Source organism: Strix uralensis, chromosome 5 (genome assembly GCF_047716275.1).
Source record: "Strix uralensis isolate ZFMK-TIS-50842 chromosome 5, bStrUra1, whole genome shotgun sequence".
NCBI classification, from domain to species: domain Eukaryota; kingdom Metazoa; phylum Chordata; class Aves; order Strigiformes; family Strigidae; genus Strix; species Strix uralensis.
Genome location: NC_133976.1, coordinates 86,818,339 through 86,834,615, shown reverse-complemented (window position 1 = coordinate 86,834,615; position 16,277 = coordinate 86,818,339). Strand labels below are relative to the sequence as shown.

The window sequence follows — 16,277 nt, the reverse complement described above, 5'->3', positions numbered from 1 at the left end:
ATAGGAAACAACTGTAGTTACCACACCTAGGATGTCTTTTGGCAAATAAGAAATTGTTCCAAAAAGGATTCATAGCCAACATTTTCCTAAAATGGAATTAGTGGTGTCACTTCGTGGAGATCCTACTGTGAGGATAAACACCTTATCCATTGCATTTTAGTAGGGTTCATCTCTGACGTGTCAGTCGTGTAACTGCGTTTGACCACAAATGCTATTTTATGCTTTTCATATGTTCTCTTACTTCCACCAAGATTATCTTTGAACAGGTGCAGCAGAAATGAGTTAGTTTTCCAAGATATATTTAGGAGATACTCACTTATTTTCTTGAAAGTTGAATAAAGTTCCATAAAGTTAAAAAAAGTATCAAACCCAACAAGCTACCACTGAGGACACTAGATTGTTCAAGGACCATTTAGAGCTCAAATCAGTTTTTGTTACCTCGGATTCCTACTTCAAGAATGGTTAGGTTGCTTTTTAAGAGCATGTCTCAGTGAACAAATGCTTTAGTCCATGTGAAACAGAAATGAGCATTTGATTTTTTGTACATGAATGCTCTTAGTTGGGTAAGTTCAGGAACTTCTTTTAGTATTCTTAGTAGTAGTTAGTTGGAGCAAGACTATTTCTATGGGAAGACAACAAAAAAGTGATTTTTTGAAAGTGTCATGTGATAGATTATTGAAACCTAGTTGCTATAAGCTGGGTTAGTATTGTCAGTATGATTTTGAAAGGAAGTATTTCCCTAAAGAGAGCCACTTGGAGCAAGTGCTTTTAATTCTTCATAGGAATTTTCTGCTAGTTTCAGATCTCAGATTATTGAATTAAGCAAAGCAAATATTTTCAGTCCCTGAATCAGGTGGCGTACACAGGGATCTTTGAATATCGGAGAGGAAAAATGTTAAAACTCCTCAAGAAAGATTAGTCAGCAATCACGGAGGAGGAGGAGGGAAGGAGAATCCGTAAAAGTTGTGAAAATTAGCACAGCAGTCTAGTTAAGGCTCACTGTAAATTACAGCTCACTAATATTTTGCTGCATGAAGGAATAATTCATGTAGTAGTGGGGCAATGGAGTTCCACTTTCTGCAAGTCAACTAAGAGGTAATGTAGGTTCAAACCTACTGCTCTTGGTGGCAAGTGCTCAAAAATTTACTTGCATGCTATTGTTCAAGTAGTCAAAAAAAACCCAGCAATGGGGTTCCAGTCAGTCATGTTGTTTTGGGGGTTTTTAATCAATCAGAAGGATACTTTCTCCTTTCTTTCCATAAAGTAAACATCTTGCATTGCTATCCAATGAACTGTGGCTTTTCCATTTTAGTGGACATTACGTGTCAGTTGTACAGTGTTTGGCATTTTGCATTGCACTACTGTCATTATGCATAAGAATTATGTATAGGAATTACATTTTTAAAAGCGTGAGTTAAAACAACAATCCTGTTGTATTGAAACCTGCCACGGTAAAAGGGTGGTTTATCCCATAGGCCTTCAAAAATATATACTCAGGTTAAGCTAAAACAGGTACACTGATTTCCACTGTCAGCCATTAATCCTTGAGGTTATCTTTAGCACTCTTTTTTGGTGCGTTGGATTAGTGAGGAACCACCAGCTCTGTGACTTCAGCTAAAGCTAGATGTAGAGTTGCTTAACTGTTTCAGTGTGTAGATATTAAATACAAAGGACAACTTTACTCTCTGTTCCAGAGATGCATTATTGTTAGTTCTCTGGCTCTCAGGCTGTATCACTTTGCTGTCTCAACTGCTGTAGTTAACACAGTCCTGCTGTTTGCCTTCTCTCTTTGCATTTACTCAAAGTATTAAAATACAGTTCTTGCTGAAGAAGGTCATATTGGGGAACAATATATCTGATGTTCAATAATGTCCCAATTCAGAGCAATACATAAACACATCTTTAATTTGAATTCCATATTTAAGTAAGTCCTTGAAGCATGGGCACGGTGCAGTTCAGAAAACAGACACAGGTTTAATATGGTGTTTCTTGTTTCTCATTCTCATGTTTCAACAGAAATATCTGGCAACTGCTGCTCTTCTATGATACATCTAAGAGTGAGGGTTTTCTTACTAGCTCTCAGGAGAAGGAATTTAAGACCCAGTCATGAAAACACTGACACGACTGAGTAAAGTTCTTCATGTCTAAACATCTGCAGGTTTGTAGCCTACTGTAATAATGGAATAGTCTGAAAACCATGTCTATAAAATCTCAATATGGCACTGTATCAACACATATTCTTTACACAGCTTTAAGGCAGTCAAGTTTGAAGAGTTTCTTTATCTGTAGCATTTCTATCCCATCTTGTGTCTGGGCTTTTTTCTGCCTGTGGGTTCCCATTAGCCACATGTCTGACTGAGGCTGAAGATTATTTTCGTGTACATTTTTGTACAGTACCTATATTCTATTTTAAGGAAAAATATACACATGCATTTTTCTTCTTTATTAATAAACTGAGTGACAGTTTAAAATAAATTCTCTCAGCTGTTCAGAATGGTACACAGATGTACTGGCACATTTCGAAGTTAAATAGAGAACGAAATATTATGTCACCAAAGGAGCAGAAGAAGAGGAGCTGGTCTCTGACCACTAAAGCAAAATAAAGCAGTGCTAAGACGGTGGCTTTGAGAAAAATAAGCCAGACTATTCTAGTACTTGGGTGAACTATGGAAGCAGCAACAAGGGAGAAAAATGCTACCAAAGGAAGAAAGTGGGAAAAGTGTAAAGGTATACTGTGGAGTGAAAATGCAATACTGAAACAGGTGGGAAAAAATAGAAAATCAGTTTGGGACATAAAGCAAACAAAGGGCAGGGGGGGCAGGGGAACCAACTTATAAAAACCATAACATTAACATAATTGATGTCTTCACAGAAAGAGAGAATTGGCATGAGGAGTGGATAGGCATTGGTATGAAGACCTGTCTGATATCCAGGCATGGGAATACCAGTCTGAAGCCTTTAGTTCTCCTTGTAGATTGTATGGGGAACTCTGATGCCTTACTGTATTTCATTCCAAGGCCAGGTATCTCACAGTGGGTAACCCAAACCTAAGTTTTAGGATGCTTTATAGGGCTTTGATCTTAGACTTGGCAGTGAAGAGAATATTCACTTGTACTTTAATTTAGGTGCATGTATATGTAATTGTTATTTCTAAGGTGCTACTGTAGAGAGAGAAGAGGAGAGAGGCCCCTAAGGGGTTGGTGCAGTGTACCTATGTTAGATATGTACTGCAGATTTCTCTCTGAAGAACCCTTTATCTACTGGCGCTATATATGATTCTCTCATCTTAATTTAGACAAAGAGAGCTGTATCCTCTCTGTGTCTCTTTATCTTCCTATTCTATAAATGAAGGCAATAATTTTTCTGCTGTGAGGGTAGCATTCAACAGGAGTTGTGAAGCACTTGCATATTATGGTGGTCACAGATTGAGAATGCCAAAATGGGAAGTGAATTTTGTTGGAGGAAGACAGTATTCCAAGGAGATTCAATGGGCTGTTGCATATATACAAATTTTAAGGATGTTGTGGAGAAAAGTAACCTTTCTTCAAGAAAAAGCAGCAGAATTAACTGGAGAAAACTAGAAGCAATAAGAAGTGAATAGATTTAGCATGCGGTCTGATGAGTACACAAAGAACAGTCATAGCATCACTTCTTGGGGATGACCCAGAATAATTTTTCTAGAGTGTTGTTTCACGTTCCCCATGGTTCTACCACTGGCACAATACAAGAAAACAAAAACTGTGCTTTCTGTATTTGGCTATGATCACAAAGCGTATGCAAAGGTATGACTGACACAAATACATTATCAAAAAATGTTAGTATCACTGGCTACTGAGACTAAACTGCTGAATACTACATTTTATGAATAATTTATACCAGATGTATTGATGTCCACACTTGGCTGCTTAGTCTGAACACAGTTAATCTTTCTACTACCAATCGGTAGAGTAATTTTGAAGGACTGAAAACAAGGCTGATATTCAGGAGTAAAGGTTTTAAATATTTTTATCTGTTAACTTTTCTTAAAAATTGCTTGGCCCCACTTAACCTCAATTAAGGCTTTCAAAATAAGTTTGAAGTGGGACACTGGCCTTCTACTGAAGCATATTCCTCACCTGCAGAAAAGACTGGAAGGCCTGCATTTAGTATCTGTATGTCTGTTCCTCATTTTTTCCCCTCATAATGATAACATGTACATTTCATTATTTTTTTTTTCTTTCTTTTTTGAAACAGAAAGAATGACTTACTGGGGAACCAAGTTAGAAGATGAAAGAAGTGAAGATTGGTCATCTGTGCAGAGGAAATGACAAGGTATGCATAGCAACCACACTGGAGATTCATTTCTTGCTGGTGCTTAGGTCTTCATGGTAGATTACTTCTGGCAATAAAGTTTAAAAATAGTCCTCAGAAACCTTGAAAAAGGTGTTTTGAAAAGAACTTTCTTCTTGTGTTTGATTGCCAGAGTAAGCAAAGTAAGTATTTATATCTTTATAAATATCCTTAAAACATACCTTTAAACTCATTACTATGCTGAATTGTAGCTGTATTTCTACAGGTAAATGGCAGTCACATTCATGAATTGTTTTTTTGTCAGAGGCCAGTAAAAACAACCCTTCTCCCACCACTAAACTGAAATCCCTCCAGACGCTATCAATGGTCATTCTTGAGACTTTAAAATAATAGTTTCATGGATTCACTTAAATTGCTGTATACTCCGTGCACGAGTTGTACCATTTTCTCTTTTTTTTGGTCATTTATAACCATTACAAGGAGATGTGCTAGTACCTGTTTTGCACTGCATTTAAAGAATATTTTTTTGTTTTGTTTTTACATTTTTTTTTACATTCTTTTACATTTGTCATCCTGTAGATTTGGAACTTGAGGAATGCAAAATCAGCACTACTAGCAAGTCAGGTCTCTCAGATATTTTCTGTAATGTGGATGTATAATATTTATACAGTGACTGCTAAGAGGCTGGCACAAGGCTATATGCCACTTAAGCTCTGAGGTTAAATGTTACTTCAGCGATGCATAAAATTTGTATTGACCATCTGCCCAGCATTGAACTCATTAATGAATAAGCCTCCCAGTATCACTGTGAGATAGGGAATTATGATCTCCATTTAACAAGTGATAAAACTGAGCCCCAAAGGGCTCATGTAATCATTTCAAGTCATACAGGAAGTATATAATAGACCCAGCACTGAAAGCCAGCTCACCTGACCTGCCACCCTTCCTATTTGAACATCCCTGCCTTTGGTATCCTTCTCACTATGTTCTGTCATGTGTGGAATGTGTACATTAACAGCTATACATTCTTTAGGCGCAGTTTTAACCATCAGATTCTCTTGCAAAGTAACTTGAAGCACATAGTTAATGTGAGCCGTGAATCATGCTCGTCCACAAGAACAACATGAGACACAATGCAAAAAGGCCAGCGTAAACAGCACCAGATGGCCTTCGTAAATTGAGCGAGTTAGCACAAAATGCCAAAAGGGAGATCTGTTATTGTGACCTCTCTTTCTGTTTTTCTGCATAATGTTGAGAGGAAGACTATGCAGACCTTTCTGTAGTACAGAGAGGAACTGCTGGTGTAGGACGATTAGTGCTTTTCCTTTGTAACCTTGCTGAACATCTCTTTGATTTCCTTTAGTAAATGTCAGGTCACATGTTGGCTGCTTGCGTTCTAAAACTGAAGTATAAATCATCTTCTCAAGTGACAGAAACTGTCATTTTTCCTTGCAAAATATTTTTCTAACTATATCTTACGTAACTGTTACAGTTGTTGACATTTTCCTTAAAAGCGCTGTTCGTTTGACACTCAAGATTCAGTATAAAGCTATAAGACTGGAATAGAGAATTCTTTTGCTTGTATCTATTTCCTTTACCATGAGTTGAAGAAAGGAGTATTATGCATTTCTGAGTCATGCTGTAGAAAGGTATTTTATTTTTAATATCATTAGAATTTTAAAAGAAGGAGAAGGATAAACCTTAGCATAGGTGAAACCAAGAGTTAATACACTTCAATTATAGAAAGTGGCTGTTAAATTTTGATGGGATGCTATCACTGATACTTCAAATAAAACGTTGATGTGGTAATGTGGGGAGTGTAGATAATGAGTTGAATGCTAGTGAAAGGCTGGTGATTTTTATGGAATATGTATATAGATGTAAAACATACATGATCCTCAAGCAAAGACATTCATGTGGTTATATCCATAGGAAAAAATCAGAGTATAGACTTCTTAAGTCTGCCTTGGGTATTGCCTACCAGAGCACAGGCCTCTATAGCTGTGTCTTGGCATAGATAAAGACTGAAGGTCCTTGCCCACACCTTATGTTTTATTGTGCCTGATTCCTGCCCAGCTTAAGGATGATACTCTAGCATTAATAATCTGCTTTCCCTCTACTCTTGCATGTCTGCAGAAAACTATTGATATACCTTCCCGATGGGTCTTTTAAATCTAACTTACCAAATGTAACAATTTCTTAGAAAAAATGACTGCAGAATGCGGAGTCAATTGGTGTGAAATTCCTGCTACCAAGGCCTTTGGCTTGCGGCTTCCGCCAGACCCAGCTGAGGGATGAAAGAGAGAACTTTTGCCGCTATTTCATCTCATTACCTGTGTCAATCTCACCCTAATGAGCAGTGAATTAAAGTGCTTCTAAATTGTTCTGGAAAAATAAGTTCAAGAAACACTGTGTTCCTTCTGAGGGAATGCTACAAGGGTGATCTGGAAGCCAGGAGTTTGGTCTTGAGAGTGGGTCCATTAATTCTGACATGTCCCAAGTCCAAATGTTTCAGTTAAATTTTAAGCAAGCTAGTGACCTTTATGGTAGATGCAGCATATTTAAAGACACCTTTAGGAATTTGAAGATAGAGTAAGATGTCCGTATTGACATAGTCTTAATCTCTCAAAACCAGGATCTGAATTGTTTGATTAAGTATCCTGTTCCTGTCAAAGAACATCGCTGAGTTTAGGAAGGGAAGTCAAATCTTGATCTAAATATCTCTGCTTTATAATGAGATACTGTATAATAATAACTTGCACAGCCAACATTTGAACTCAACACAGACACGTTGGAGGGGGCACTTGTCTCAGTTAAAGAAAGGAGTGAAAAGTGCCCTCCTCGTTCCCATGGTTGACCTGAAGGTCAGACTCTCCGCAGAGTGTAGAGCAACCTACCCTGGCACCTGTGGCATCTCACGATCATGAGTTCGGGGTTTGCAGAATCACAGTTCCTTTCTTGTCAAAGCCAGAAGTAGGAGGTGGGTTCCCAGGAAACAGGTTCCCGGTATCAGTCTAGATACTTAAATGATCTTATCACTGAAGATTCTCAAAGCTGGTCCATGGACATTACAAGTTTGTTCTCCTCATCTTATAGAGGTAGGAACATAATATTTTACAGGTGGAAGTGAAGCACAGATGTGAATACTTTAGATGCCTCAACAGTTGAAGCCAGATATTTATAAGCGTTTGGCGTAGGTCAACTCATCTTGAAAATTTTTCAGGGAGACCAACAGCTGGGTTGCAGTTTGCCTTTGAGAGTCTGACTAGTTATTTTAGCATCTGAAGAAGCCAGCAGAAATGAACTTGTTTTTCTGAAAACCTGACCCAAGTATTTGCCCAAGGTCATGATGGAAATACATGGTACAGTTGTGAAATGAATCCAACTTACTCTCTTCTCTGTTCCAAAGACTTCTTTTGCTGAGTTTTTGGAAGACAGTGCAGCTCTTCTGTGAACTGTTCTCATTAAATCTTTCTTTCTCTTGCTGCAAGCAGTAAGAGAGGGGACTCCCAGCAGTACTCTCACAAAGTCCCGGAGTGCACATTAGACAGTGGTGGGTCCTGAACCCTAAAGTCTCCAAAGGCTTACTGGATGATCTCCTTCTAAGACCTCTGTTGGTACCAGTTATCTCAAATTACAAACCACTGGCAGGTTTCAGAAATCTGCAAGAGTAGGTCTCCCCAGTTGTTATATATCCCAGGAAATCTGCAAAGAAAAGGAGGATGATTAAAGTTTATGGCTTGAGCAAGAAGAAGTCAGAGGGAACATTTCCCAGTGTTCTTTTTATGAGGTTTTTTAAAGGAAAAATATTTTTCACTGACAGGCCTTTGTAATGATTGAATACACTGTGAGTTCTGTATTTGCAAGAAGGCCTAGAGGAACACACTTTTATTTTCTGCTGGAAGACTGCAGTCTTTAGCACTCTCAATATTAAGATCATTGGAGCCAGGGTTCCCTGCTGATGTTACTAAAATGAACTTTAATCAATCCTGAAAAAAGACTTTAATAACCTGAATTATGGCCCCCAGTGCTAGATCTTTGATAGGAGAGTGAGCCTAGCAGTATTGATTTTCTCGTGCTCAGCATTTCTTCCAATATTTTTGCCACTTAACAATGTATATTTTAATAAAACCTCAGTTCATGAAGTGCCTTTTCCCAGCAATCTTTCTATATTTAAGTGGAATGTTTTTACATCATTCACATACGTTTTTCCTCATTTTTTGAGGAAGATTCTGGATTCCGAAACTAATCTAAAAATGGAAACTTCCTTCCCTCTCTTAATTATGACACAGCTCTTGTCAGTCCCACCAGATGGGGAAGATGAGCCAGAAAGTAGCATGGATAGTCAACCAATTTTATTCTTTCATTTTCACTTTTTGTGTGAGGAGGCAAACGCTTTTTTTGAGTCAATCCTGACATGCATGTTTGGAAGAACTTAGAGTTGGTTTTAATAAAACAGCCTGGAGAGTTTCAGAGAATTCAGAGCCTTCCTGAGAGAACTGCAAATATCTGAAAGGGGCTGCCTTCGTTTTTGGCCAGGAAATTCGATGGGGAGTGCATAGGAGAAGTTTACTGTTCATATGTGAAGAAAGATGGGGCAGGGGGGAAGCTGAAGCTAATAATGTCACTAATATTTCTCTACATTTGTGTTCTACCAAAGTAAATTACAGCAAAGTCCACAGGTGACATCTTGTACGTGGCCGGAAGCCTTCTGACCTTCTTCTGAAAGGTGCCCTTGTGGCTGGATAGGTTGGCTCTCCATGAGTAAGTTGTTACTGAGCAGACCACTAACGCTTCTCCACAGCACTATTGCTCTACCTTTATAGGGACTGCTAAATGATGTGGTATGTACCACAGAGACCACTGTCCAGAGGAAAGTGAGAGGGGGTTAACCACAAAATATTTACCATTTTAGTGTGCACTGAAAAAAAAAAAAAACAACCCATAGCTGAAAACAGGATTTTCCTTTAGTGCTCTTTGTGCATTGTGGTTTTACACTGGCTGCAGAAAAGGGTCTGTACAGTGTTGATTCTCCAAAGCAGATGGCAAACAATGATTAACCAGTTCCTTCCAACTGCTCACTAATGAGCAGAAACCAAGTTGAACCAGTTATTCATGTTGAATTAGGCTTAAAAAAAATCATGTAGTTATGAACATAAATGTTCTCATCTAAATCTAAACTTTCCCAGAATAGTGCACTTGGGGCTGGATGTCTTTCTTCAAGCTTATTTCTAGTGGCAGAGGATATGAAAAAGCAAATGATAGTAGAATATGATTATAGTTCTTAATGTAATTTAAAATTATTCCATTGTAAGTGAAATACTGATGAGCAAGGGCAGGACCTCTGAACTACATGCATTTACAAGTCGCTCCTACGCAAAAGTAAGTGTCTTGTATGCTGCTGTTGAGACTTTCTATCTTGTCTAAAGCTTCTTTAAGATTTGAGTGGAAGCACTGCTCTAGCAGTAGTATCAAGGATTTTAGATTTATGGCATTAAGAGCTAATGGGAAGTACATTTGCTGTACATTGACATTCCTAAGCTGTTTTACTCATGGCGCTTCAAGGCCATGTGAGGCCTAGGATAGATGAGCTTTCAAATTTAAAAAAAAAAAAAAAAAGAAAAGTTTTAATATTGATAAATTGAGAAATGGTGTATATACTGCCATCAGTGAGATGATAATGAAACAGGCTGAGGGGCAGCTGTGTAGGAAGCAGCTCTGTAGAAAAGGATCTGGAGGTCCTGGTGTACAAGTTGATGTCAGCCAGCCATGTGCCTTTCTGGTGAAGAGCCAACTAGCCAACTGCATCCAGGGCTGCATTAGCAAAACTACAGCCAACTGCTCCTCCCCTCTTTATAATATTTGTGAGACTGCGTTTAGAGTATTGTGTCCAGTTTTGGGCACCCTAGTACAAGAAAGACACAGTCATACTGGCATGAGCGCAGTGGAGGGCCACCAATCTCATCAGGGCTGGAGCCCATGGTAACCAAGGAGAAGCTGAGAGAGCTGGGTCTGTCCAGGCTGGAAAAAGAAAGGCAAAGGGGAGACCTTATTGCTGTCTGCAACTACCTGATCGCAGGGTAAGGAGAAGATGGAGCCCAACTCCTCTGAGAGGTGCACAGCAATAGAACGAGAGCCAACAGCCACAAGTTGAAGCATGAGAAATTCCAGTGTGATATAAGGAAAATCTTTTTACCAAAGAACAGTCAAGAACTGGGACAGGTGCCCAGAGAGGTTGTGGGTTCTCCATCCTTGGAGGTGTCCAAGACTCAACTGGATACATGCCTGAGCAACCTGATCTAATTAGACCTGCTTTGAGCAGGAGGTTGGACTAGATGCTTCCAGAGGTCCCTTCCAACCTGAATTATTCTGTGGTTGTTTGATTCTGTCATAACAAGGACTAAAACAAGGACAATATTGCAGATTTGGACCACGGGAAGATCAAAAAGGAACAACTTGCTGAAAATCAGGTTGGAATTAATAATATTGTACATCTGATCAATACACCTGGCATCAAAAGAGTCAGGGGTTTATGTAATGAATAGTTACCTCAGCATTTCTTCTGTATGATTCTGCCTAAAGTGAAATCACAGCTTCATTGAAGTCAGATAACAAACTTCTCATTGATTTCACGAGGCTCTGAATTCTCTCAGCTTAAATGGAGATCATAGGAGGGTTCTTTAAAGTCAGATAATGGTTTTAACGTGGGGAGAACTTCAGAGAGTAGTTTTCAGTTTTTCTGAAAGTATATTTCACAACCACCAGATTCCTTTAGCATATATGGATAAAGTTATGCTAGTATTGGAAACAAAAGCCCAGTAATAACTCTCTCAGATTTGTACGCTGTTCCTGTAAGCACAAGTATTTAATTTTGTTGCTCAAAAAAAGAGAGAAAATTGGAGGGGAAAAAAGCTTCCTTCCTGTGATCTCCAAGCTAGAAAGTATTTCAAAGCTTTGGAAACTGTTGGCCAGCTCTGACATTTAGAAAGCACATCTTAAAAAGAAAGACTATGTAAAAAGTCCAAATCTTATCATGTGAGCTTAATTACGCCCTGAAAACGCTTGCTTTTTACAACTGTGATAAAACATATAAAATGCAGTATAAACATATAGTGCAGTATTAGGTCATATGTTCCTTCTCACTGCATTTCTGAAATGGGGGAAGGGTTTTTAACATTGCTTAGGCTGGCTTTATGAAATGGCACTTGTCAGCAGAGTGTATATAGCCCTGTTACTGTTACATTTATGTGATAAAAAATGTCCAGGGTATGTTTCCTTCTCTTTTCTAACTGGCCTGTTCTACTTTATAACGCTGCATATACTGTTGATTACAACATTTTTAATTGTGTGGATTATGTGTGAGTACAGATAATGATAAATTCACACTGGAGTCTGCTTGGCCTGTAAAAATTTTATGCAACTCTGAGGAAAAGTTACTGTTGTTAAAGAACCATTTTGGAAACCAGAGTGCCTGTTTCAACAGCAGAGCCTTGATCCTTTAATGCAGTCAGTGTTTTGGATGAGTGCAGGTGTACATGTAATTAGGAATTTAGAATGGCCCAGGAACATTGAAGAACAAAACCACCTCCAATATAGAGGTTAATTTCTCATGAATAATGGCCACAGAACAATTCAGTAATTTCTGCCCTGACCTTCATAATATACCCTTCCATAAGCACAGTCTAGATCTAAGGAGCGTCTGTCAGCATGTTACTGCCAATTCCAATGCTTGGCATTTGTTTTGATTTTATAGTAATATTAATAATGTATTTTTGTTTCTTCTCCTCATACATTTTAGCCTTCAGAACTTGTTTTCTTTGTGGCATTTACCCTGTAGTCATGAGGGATTTTTACATTAGTCCAGTAGCTGAGCATTAAAAAGCAAGAAACATAAGACTTGTGATTCAGAGAACTGGTAATACCACTTCTAGGATTTAGGAAGATTTTTTTTTTTTAATGGAACATTTATATGCTTGTATGTGAATCCATTACATGACATACACCGTGGTTAGCAACAGCTTTTGTGTATCATGGCTCAGGTTCTCATACACTCCTGACAGTATGTATATTCATGAGATTCATGACATTTTCCTGCATCTGCTCTTATAACAGATTTCGTTTCAAAGCAGCACTTCAGTGATGTAGTACACTGACACATTTTACGTGTAATTGCTTTTCATCTGGTTGTATGATTATTTTGTGACACCTAGTGGATAAATTGATAGTAGTCCCGATTTGAATTTCCTTGGTTTTTTTAGATTCTCTTGATAGACATTCTGGCCTCGAAACTCAATTCACGTTACAAACACATAGACTCTCTTGCTTTCTTACTTTCTCTCTCTCCTTTTTTTTTCCTCCTTAACTTTGCTCATGGAATAACTTGCTCATAGCCAGGTGAACAAATACCCAAAACCAGTCTTGAGGAAATTCCAAGAGTCCCAAAATAATACAAGGTAGTAAACGTTTGAAAATTTCGTGATGCTGTTTAGTCAGGATCCCTACAGCGTGTGATCTTCACACATTAATTTTTTCTACTGTATCAACTTTTCTGTGGTGTGTTTCAAAGATGCAGTTCCCTTAGGGTTTGAATAAACACTACATAAAGTTATAAAAGGTTGCAAGGAAGTAGTTATACTTATTACCCTATGAGGGCGTTTAGAAATAGCCGTTCCTTTAGTGTTCTTAAAGAACGAAATCTGATAAATAATTAAAATATTATTCTATACACGAAAAATGTTTTCAAAATATTTACATCAAGAAACAAGAGTCTAGAAATGCCTTAAATGCATGACCTACTTTCACAACTAAGATATATCTTGTGAAGTGTATCTTAATTTACATGTCATGGATTCTGTGCCTGAAGCTTATTTCAAAGCCATTTGTCCCGCAGGAAAATGTTGAAATACCGTCCAGTATGTTTGCTATAAATGCTGTGAGACAGAAAAGTAGCTATTTTTATATGACTATTTTTTATGTTGTTAAAGGGAGGGGAATTAATTATTTCAGTTGCATCAAGTCTGCTTCCTGTATTGCTGGCTTGGTAACTATTAGTGTGCACGTTTCTATCTTCAGAGAAAGTATAATATGCTCCTTGCCCAACAGATTTCAAATTCTGAAATCTTCCGGCATCCCAGAGCAGGCGCAGAACAATAGCTTACATGATAGCTAAGATAAGATTTTAGTAGTTTTTAAATAGGAGGTAAAAGGAACTGTAAGGCGCATGAATTTGGAGATAAGAGGTTATGTATTTTTCATATGCGGGGAATTGGAATGGAGTTGTGCAGAGGACATGAAGAAATTGATTTTAAAGACCGTCTTCAAGATTTTAGGTTTCAGCTTGTCACTCTTCAGAGAAAATGTGTTGCATATTTCCACTCCCAAGAGGCTTCAAAATCAGAAAATGTAATACTAAACTGTGTCTTTAATACCGACTGACGAGGCGCTCTTTTCCTGTGCTCTTCCTAGTTGCTCATCCTAACAGTTCTCTTGTGACTTTCATTTATGTAAAATTAGGGCCTGTAGCAACAGCATCATGAATAATGGACACAAAGAGTCTAACACACCGCCGAGCTCTGGCAAAGAGCTGCTCGCTCTCTACCACCTGAAGCCCTGCTTTAAAGCCGTTAATGAATGTTTAACCAGTGAAAGCTTTCGTGTCAGGTAAAAAGACTTACACTAGAGTAAATCTATGGAGAGCGCCGGTCACCTGAGAAAACCAAAGGTTGTACAGAGGGAGCTGAAACAGGCAGCTGTGTGTCCGGCCACCCGAGCTCCTCACCTGTGATTCACAGAGGGCTCCCTGTGCCAGCGAGCGCCGTATCGCTGGCACTGCCCTGGTCACCCCCAGCACTCCCAAAGCCTTCGCCCCCCTCAAAACATGGTTGCAAATGGTCAAATCGGACCCTTGCGGTAAAACCAGCAATTTTTGGTGGTTCTCCCCTCTCTTTTTAATACTTGCGCTGCGTAAACCTGGTCTGGGTCTCAGACTGGGCTTTGCGTTGGATGGCTAATGAGGCTGGTAATCTCATTAGCTGGCGCAGCGAGCGTGTGTGTAAGCCTTCATTTCGGTCTCTTTGTTGCGCCCGCAGCGTGGAATACTCCGAATGGAAAATAACCGACCAGCGCGGAGCAAAGTAATTGTGACAAAAGCACGTGTGTATTTTTTTTAATCATAACACAACTTGAGAGAATATCAAAGGGCTGTTAGTGTACACAGAGATCATCTGCTGGTTACCAAAGAAAAACAGTAACTAAAAGGAGAAAGGGAACTCGATAATTAGCAGTGGTGTTAGCAGCAAATTCATGGAGGTCCCTGGGAGTTAGAGGCGTGCACGAGGCAGGGCCTGGCTCAGGCTCCAGAAGGACGGCAGAGGAAGGGGACGCAAGGCAGGAGGCATGGCAGGGGCCTTCCCTGCCGGGTGGCCCCACATCTCTCACTGTCATCGGGTGTGCCATGGGAAAGCCATGCCCTAACGTGGACGTGAAAATGTCTAACAGGGTCAATGAGAATACTTGCTCTTGCAAAAGGGATTTTTGAGCAGGTCTCTACCCTCCCCTCCACAAAAAAGTAGCCAGAAGTAAACAGCCCGCTGCAGTTTTGGTTTGCAAGGCCTGTAGCAGTATTTTCCCTGTGTTAATGTATGTGAACTTCCAGGCTTTTGCTTCTTGACTGTCAGGTTGAACCAAGCCCAGTGGCTTGAGCCAAAATACAGTCCAGACCTCAGAACATCGTTCTAAAATAGAAATGAATCTTAAGCTTTTAACACTATTTTAAAATGAGCATCCTACATAGACTGGTGATTTTATGCCAGCTTTTCATATAATGCTATGAACAATTTCAGATGCTACGGATCGAAAGCAAACATGACAAATGTAACAGTTTCTAAAGGATGGATTTTGCTCATCTGCCATAATACAAAGCTTATTCTTCCTTAGCACTCGAGTAACTTTATCCTGTTTGTGGTGTTGGCAAATGTAAGTGTTCATTGATGTAAATACAGAATTTTAGGCTCAATCCATGTAACACTGGGTTATTCAGACCCTTGATCTAACTCTGGGTCCCAGACTGCTAATTTCCTCACTCTTACTTGTCAGCTGCTTGGTCTCACTAAAGGCTAAAATTTTAAATGGAAGCCTTATGGGGCAAAGGGCAGAAGACATTTTTCTACCAACTAGAATTATTGGCACAGCTGCATTTCTGCAAAATGAATTTTAGTTTCTTGTTGAAACTTAGAACATACCCTGACAGACATTCCCTCTTGGTGCTTAATTAAGTTAGGACATGCACATACTGGTTTATTGCATTTCTTTTTAAAAGAAAAAACAATTTGCAAAGATTTAAATCCATTTCAGAGTGAAAATTCAGTTTTCCAAAAAAGGAATTTGTGGGTTGAGATTGGAGATGGCGGTTTTTAAGATGATGTCAGATGAATACTGTTTTCACAATCTTGTGACTCTGGTTAATGTTATTTTCCTAGCTTACATAAGGAACTGAAATAAATAACACTTCCTATCAGTGTTATCACATAGGTTGGGTGTGACGCTGTATGAATTGCAGCTACAAAAAAGCCAAATCTGGTTGACTTAAAAGTCAAGTGGCTTATTTAAGATTCTCCGTGTAGTAAGAGATTTTTCCATCCAAAAATGCTTAAAAACATTACGCAAATAAGTTCTTGTGGGATGGCTGAGTACTTAGCTAGAGAGGCTGGAAGACTCTGATCCTGACTGTTCTCTGCATCAATGAGTGTGCTGAGTTGCATTTTTTATTTTCACGGGGCTCGAGGGGAAGCAAGAAAGACACAGTTTTGAGAGTTAGACATCGTGTATCAAATCAAAGATAAGAGTGCTCAATTTAAATGTCCAATATTGTGTTCAGAGATGTTAAGCAAATCCAGGTAATGTCAGCTGAGTTACGTGAGTTCAGCTCTTCCAAAAATAAGGTCTGATGTTCAACATTGTAAAATAAGGCAATATTTGGGGGGGTGTCA

General features: G+C 38.9%; 1 protein-coding gene across 3 annotated transcripts in view; it reads left to right on the top strand.

Moving 5' to 3' along the window:
- The window catches only part of LOC141944856 (uncharacterized), a 127,070-nt gene that overhangs the window by 105,325 nt on the left and 5,468 nt on the right, over positions 1-16,277 (top strand). For all 3 annotated transcript variants that reach the window (XR_012629345.1, XM_074872112.1, XM_074872111.1), the window contains 2 exons: positions 2,017-2,158; positions 4,234-4,311. The gene's annotated coding sequence lies outside the window, so the exon portion shown is untranslated. The remainder of the gene's footprint in view (positions 1-2,016; positions 2,159-4,233; positions 4,312-16,277) is intronic.